We start from the raw sequence: 7,746 nt of genomic DNA, 5'->3' as shown, positions 1-7,746 counted from the left end.
CACTCAATTTTGTTTATAACACTTTTCCATTTTCTTCTAGTTGTGAGGGTGGGGGGTGGGGAGGGGCCTCACAAATGGAGTAGCCTAGGGCCTCTCTTCATCTGAATCCGGCTCTGTCCCCATCCCTGGTATAAATGATGAAAGGGAAGGTGCAGAGTGGCCTAGTCTGTTGCAGTCATTGCTACATGCAACATCAAGTTTTTTTGCGCAATGTTGCAAGGGTTCAAAAAACATTTGGAGATGATTCACACCTGGCGTGTTCTGGCAGCACCTTCTGAACCACAGCAAAAAAACCCAAAATCTGCAGACTCCCTGTAGTGAGAATTTGCAGCAGGGTTATAAAAAAAAGGTAAAGGTACCCCTGCCCGTACGGGCCAGTCTTGCCAGACTCTAGGGTTGTGCGCTCATCTCACTCTATTGGTCGGGAGCCAGCGCTGTCCGCAGACACTTCCGGGTCACGTGGCCAGTGTGACAAGCTGCATCTGGCGAGCCAGCGCAGCACACGGAACGCTGTTTACCTTCCCGCTAGTAAGCGGTCCCTATTTATCTACTTGCACCTGGAGGTGCTTTTGAACTGCTAGGTTGGCAGGCGCTGGGACCGAACGACGGGAGCGCACCCCGCCGCGGGGATTCGAACCGCCAACCATGCGATCGGCAAGTCCTAGGCGCTGAGGTTTTACCCACAGCGCCACCCGCATCCCTGTAGTGAGAATTTGCAGCAGGGTTATACTGGCTTCCATTAGTAATACTTGGCTCTGTGTACATTTTACATCAGCGCTTGACATTAGGATGATCCCTTTTAGAATACATTACCTCCCTTGTCTTGAAGTTCTGAGTGCACTGGCAAAATGGAATGTCCTCCAGCCCCTCTCCTGGGCCATCTTCAAATGACCAGAGAGCCTGTCACTGCGATTTCTGCTTGCACAAACCCCTTGGAGAAACTAAACAAAGAGAAAGAAAGCAGGCCAAGCACCACCAAAAAAGAGGGAATTTGCAAGTTTGCAGGTTTTGCTCTCCAAAAGGAGCTGTGGGCAGGGTGGGGGTGGGGACTGCTGATAGAACCTAAAACAGCAGCTCAGCCTTTGTTGTTTGTGAGTATCCTAAGCAATGTCTCTTTCTGTATTGATACTAATTCTTAACTGAAGAATTCTAGGGTAAATTCCGTTTTCTCTTACCACAGTGTAAATTCACTGATTCCAATCAGATGACAGATGACTAAACCAGAACTTCAGAAGTAAAATGCACTGTGATAGTTCTTGTGATAGGGCTCTAGAATTTGATGGAAGTGACATCCTTTAAAAAAGAAGTAGAAAAGTGATATCTGGCATAGCTCTGAAAGGAAACTGAGAGCAGAATAAACTGTTTGGTTTCCCTATCCTCTGAAAAACCTCTTAAACACACACACACACACACACACACACACACACACTTTCTCTCTACCGTCAGTCTTTGGTGAATGTGGGCTCTGGGAGGTGGCTTCTCCTCTTCTGTCTAAACTAACACCATCCATTATTGCTCAGCCTTTAATATTTAAACATGGCCAACATAGCCTTAAATAAAGCAATTCTGTTGCAGTAAAGGGTTTTTTGTGGAGTTAAAGTTCCTCTCCCTCTGGAGCCCTTAGAGTCAGCATCGTTAAAGGAATTGGCAGCGTCGGGGGGAAGGGAGACGGTTCTCTGTGTCAGTGAATTTGTTATCAAACCAGTTAGTCGTGGCACTCCTTCCCTCCTGCTTTCTGCTTTGCTTTCCCCTTCTCCCGCCCCTCGCCAGCAGCTTCTGCCTTGCCACCTTCTAGCTTGAAACAGCCGACAATATACGGCATCACCCAGAGCAGAGAGCTGTAATGTCATTTGAAAAGGAACAATGGACTGTTCTCTGCTCCCTTTAAAAAACTAAACCCCAACCTTTCCCAAGAATCTGAGCCAGCACTGCCAACCCAGCTTGAGAGGGGTCTTCTGGAAACGCTATCCATGTGGGGGCGTCCTTGCCCCATCTGTGCACATTCCATGGCTGGGCTGACATTGCATGACATCAGAGTTCCTCTCCCATCTCTGTCTTTCTGTCTGGCTTTGGAAGCGATGCTTTTCAAAATCCTCTTTGCTGTTTTAACCTTTTCAAGGCTGGATCAAAAAAGAGCAAGCCAAAAGAGTTGGAGGTAGGTCTGCCTGGAAGGGAGCCCCAGCGAGTTCAGCGGGACACACTCCCAGATGGTTACCTTACAATACTAAATACTTGAAAGTCAGCTCCATTGATTTCAATATGGTTTCCTTTCAAGTAACTGTGTGCACAGGACTGGGACATGGGCTACAAAACATAGGGATTGTTCTGGAAGGCTGAGATTGCTTCTATACTGACCAGATTTGCTACCCTTCATTTCCACTTTAGAGAGAATCCAGATGTCACTGCTATTCTGTTGCATTCCAGAGTTTTCTGTGATATCCTCCCATCTTTTTTCAGACTTGATTTGTGGCAATCCACAAAGTCCCCATCTTAAAGCACAGTTGCAATGCTAGACAATCCAGGGCTAATGTACTTTTACTTAGAAGCTTCCTTCTTGTTGCATCTAATTGCTTCCTGTTCAGTGTAGCTGGGACATGGCTGATAAACTACCCCTTACTGTTCTGCTTCTTCTCTCACAAAAGGGTTTCTTTTCATTTGTTTTTTTTTAATTGTGAAATTATGCTATTTTCCAATAAGAAGAAAATAATACCCACCCCCAGCCATTAAAGCCGCTCCCCAACATCAGGTTCAAATAGGAATTGATCAGTTATGGTGACTTCATTAGTGATGTGCCGAACAGGAAGCAATTACAGATGGAAGTTATGTCTGGGAGAAAGATGTACTAGTGGAGAAGCAGAAACCTGGGGAAGAGTTAAGCACATCTTCCTTGTCTACTGGTTCTTCAGTTCAGATTGTGCGTTTCCCCTCTGCTTTTAAGATTTTCCATGGGGAATCAGGGTGCCATCATTCTGTCGCAATCTTGGGCAGGAGTCAATAATATAATGGCAAATTCAAGTCATGCAATTATAGCTGATGGGGGAGGTCTCATGCAACAAACCCACTTCCTCTAAAGTTCAGCCTTTTGTGAAAAGGAAAGTGATGGGACAAAGCATTGGGAAGTGTGGGATGACACTTATTTTGACGCAGCATTATCTCCCTGCAGGCAAATCAGAGTGAATGCCCAGTAAACAGACCTTCTGGAAGTGTCAACAGGTATCAGAACCTGAGTCTACTGAATGTCCACTAGCAGCCTTAGTCCATGTAACAAATTGTAGGGTCATTAAAATGCCAATAAAACTAGGTTAGACCTTTCTTCTTAAGATTTTGAGGAGCAGGAAGTGTTCTTGCTGCTTTGTGGATGAGCACTGAAACTTGCAAACCTCTCATTTATAGTCCAAAGCTGGGGAATTCCTGACTCTACTGAGAATCCAAGCTGTCTTAGTGAGTCCTAGATGCACTTCTTTGAGGAAAATGTGTATGCCAGTGCTTCAGATGTTGGATGTACACGTCACTTTTACACATTTGCTGGGTGCTTCCTCATAATGCATAAAGCCACCCTGAGAAGATGGTTCTCTCCCTGCTTAGAATGGCCAGACCTAACCGGATGTGAAAGGTGATTGTTGCAATCTCTAGGATGTTCACCAGCTAACAGGGCCGCAAATTCATTAGCAAGGTGAAACAAGATGTTGGGTCCTTGCTTCCTTGTAGCAAAGCGTCCTTAATTAATTGACTTTATTCTCCATGCTGTTAAACAAAAGAGGGGATAAGAACAGCCATAGGTGCCTTGAAAGACACTGTGCCTGGACTCATTAGTGTGTAATTAACCTTTGAGCCTGTTGCTTGGCAGGCTTGTGGCTGAGAATGCTTGTCAGCCCAAAGTGATTCTAGGTTGGCAGAAGGACTCGTGAGGCATTCAGGATTCCCAAGTTTGCCTTAGTATTTGTGGGGTGGAGATGCATTCAGGTTCAGGAGCTTAACTCTGCACAATCACAACATACAGGTCTTCACTCCAAAGCAGACATATTCACATACTGGTACTGTCTCTTCATGTACTATCTGTGGACCTGTTTTCCTATGAATGAGTGGTATCAAGTGCTTCCAAGATGCTTCAGACCAAGGACTGAAGTGATCTATCAAGGGCCACATGCTAACTGTGGACAGGGCTGAAGCTAGTGGTGGGCAGGGTCAGAGCCCAAAGCAGGTGGAGTCCCCACTTCTCTCTGTCTCTCTCACTTCCATTTGTCCCAAGATTTCTCGGCATGGTTTGTCTCAGAGGTTTCACTTTTGTTCCACCACTTTCTCCAGGAAAACCCTCTGTTTACTGCTGAATCAGAGAAAACATCAACTGGGCAGCAGTATTAGACTGGCTCAGCTGGTGAATTTGCATCATGCCAATCTCCCTCTCTGTAGGCAACAGTGACCCACCTTCCAGGAAGCTAGTGTAGCAGCTCCGCCGCACCTGGTGAGCCACTTCTGGTAACATCTATTTGCATTGGTCCATTATATCCCCACCTTGCTGAAGCAAGCTAGCTCTGGGTCTGGTTAGCACCCAGATGAGTAATCCCATGTATCCCTTGAACTCCTGGGAGGATATATATATATATATATATATATATATATATATATATATATGTGTGTGTGTGTGTGTGTGTGTGTGTCCATGCCCAGGCTCAGGCCCAGGCCTAGGCCTATGCCTATGTATGTATATGGGTTTGCTTCACAGTGTACAACTAAAAATGTGATGTAGGAATGTTATGGACATATCTCACATGAGTACACTCGTCTGGAAGCTCTGATTGACTGAGTGATTTATCCTTGGTATCCTTCAATCCCATGCATCTCCAGGTAGGGCTGGGATAAGCCCCTGCCTGAAACCTTTGAGAGCCACTGCCAGTCACTATGGACAGTACTGAGTTAGTTGGAGAAATTGTCTCAATCTGCATAGGACAGCTTCCTAAGACCCTTTTGTAGGAGATCCTGAAAATGACTGCATAATGTTGCAAAGGTAAGTGCAGATTTGGAACCTAAAGGACACCAGATATTACATAGGAAAGATGCTCCAACAGCTTTTTTCTTTCTTTCTTAAGTCTTGGGAGGCTGCAACTTTGAGCAAGAGAAGCAGCTATTAAAAGGGTACCAAACTTTCCCTCTGTCAGCTATTCTTCTGTTCAAAACTGCCACAGCTTTGCTTCCCACCCTGAGGGGTTCTAGATGTGTTTATTTAACCTTGTAAAGATGCGTCCTGAGTCAATAGAGGGCAATTGGTAACAGGGACAGAATTCCTCCATGGCTGTCTTTGGAGTTCTTGTTTGAATACAACCCCCTCCCTCCCCTTCCCTCTTCTCTTGGCTAAAAAGAAACTTCTAACTCTGCCTACAAAGGGAAAAACATATTTTCTTCTGGTCTTTGAAGTCAGGGACAAACAAAGCAATGGAAGCACCACCAGGCTATTTTATGTCTCATGACTGAAAATGCAGCATTCAAAGGAGACCTTGTCGGTATTGTTTATCTTGCCCTATAGACTTTTCAGGGTAATAGATTATCTGCATTCAGATCCTGCAACCTGCAAATCTCTCCCTCTGTTGCTGGGTGGGTTCCCTCTCAATTTTCTTTAAACACTGCAGCTGTTTCAGGTGAGAGCCACTGTTCAACTTCCTGCTGAACAATGTATTCCAGTGAAATTCGTAATGGGGAAAACAGATACTGCAGGAAGATAATAACCAGATCTGAGAAGGTGCAGGGTGAACAAGAGCCCTTGGGTATGCTGAGATCTGTGACACCCACACACATAAACACAGGGGTCAAGGGCAGAGGCACATTCTGGGTGGGAGCCCCCTTGCATTTTTCTACTGCAACTCTGAACTCTGAGGACCCCCTAAGTTCTATGACATTTTTTTAAAAATCGCAAAGCTTACACATTTCTTTTTGGTAAGTCTGCAAAGAAGATATACCATGTTTTCCAAGGAGAACAACAATTCAGCTAATCCAGACATTATATCAAAAGAGACTAATACTAATTATACAGTCAACTGAATGTTGTTACTCTATATCACCCCATCTTCATACGTCCTCATGCAGATTAATTCTAGATCAGTTTGTATTAAAATTCCAAACAACAGCATTGATAGCTTTGTTGTAACAAAGCACAGCACTGATAATATAAATATAACCATGTTCAGTACAGCTCAAGATTATAAAATACAGCCATTGACAACAATGTCATATAATCTCATGATTACTATTTGAAATGAGTTTGAATAAATTACACATTTCTCTTCTCTTCCAAGTGTTCTGATGAAACACTTGCCTGCTGTGCAGGAGGCTCCCCCTTCAGTTTTATGGCCAAGAAAACTGTAAATGACTTTGACAATGAACTCCACAAATTGTGGACCACATCAATGTAAAGGAAATAGCAGCCTTAGTAGCACACAGCCAAGACCTAGGGCAGGGCAGGGGAACCCATGACTGCCTGGTTACCGTTAAATAACAACTCCCAGAATCCCTGACCATTGGCCATGCTGGCTGGGGCTGATGGGAATTGGAGTCCATCAGCAGCTGGAGGGCCAATAGCAGGATTGCTTCCACCCTGACATTTCCAGTGCTTCCCGCTGCCCTCTCTGAATGGCCAGAAACTACCCAGAAGCCCTTCCAACTCTACAAGTCTATGAATCTATGATAATGATGAAATAGTCTCCAAATACTTACTCCTTCACTAAGACTGCTATTTTCTACAAGTTGTGTGATGCTGATCTAGCCAGCTGCCCCTACTGCACGTCCTTTCTCTGCAGTAGCTTCCTTTGTTTGGAGTTTCCTTAATCAGACCTCTTCTGTACCAAGTTTTGCTGCATTCCCCTGACATTAAGAGAGAGAACACGACAACATGAAGAGCCCTACTGGATCAAACCTGATGCCTATCTACTCCAGAACCCTATTAGATGCCTGGGGGTGGGGCAGCCCTCAAGCAGGATATGGGCACAGCAGTCCTCTCTCACTGTTCTCTGGCAACTGGCATTTGGAGGCATGCTGACTCTGATAGTGGAGGAATTATATAGCTGACATGATTAGTAACCCACTGATCTCAAGCTGCATCACTACCTTGGCAACAAAGCAAGGTTTCAGACACCATACCTGCAGTCTTTAATCTCCCCTCGCATTCCTCTTGATCTGCCATTCTGAAAAACAAAGGGCCTTCCTGCTTCACAGCCTGCCTTGTGCTCCCAAGTTACACCACCAGCCACCTACCTGCCAAGTGCACACCAGCATCCCCCATCCCCACCCTGACAAATGGGTAGCTGCTAGCAGTGATTTGTTTCCATAAAGCAGAGCACAAGGAGGATGCCGGTGGAAAGTCTAAGATAAATCAATTAGGCATTTGTGAAGCAGGCAGAGGTCACAATTATCCTGTCCATTACCATCACGGTTTCAAATGCATCCAGCTGACCTCAAGTGATTCATGTTGGGCTGGAGAGGGAATCCCCCTGATAAGGATCTACACTTACTCCCTGTGATCTGATGGGCCAACAGACATCTCTCCCACTTCCCTCTGCTGTATTCAGCCGTGATGAATGGCTCACCAGGGTGCTATAGCCTCCCCACTGATAAACGCTCTGAATAGGTATGACTCTGCTGGGAGCCTTTAAACACTGAACTACTTTGTTGGCATAAACAGATGCAGCCTCAAAAATCCTCCTGACCATGAAGCAAACATCTTGTGGTGCACAACTGGCCCTGATATTAAGGAGGCAA

This window comes from Podarcis cretensis (genome assembly GCF_951804945.1).
Source record: "Podarcis cretensis genome assembly, chromosome: 6".
Lineage (NCBI taxonomy): Eukaryota > Metazoa > Chordata > Lepidosauria > Squamata > Lacertidae > Podarcis > Podarcis cretensis.
Note: the sequence above shows the minus strand (reverse complement) of the source record.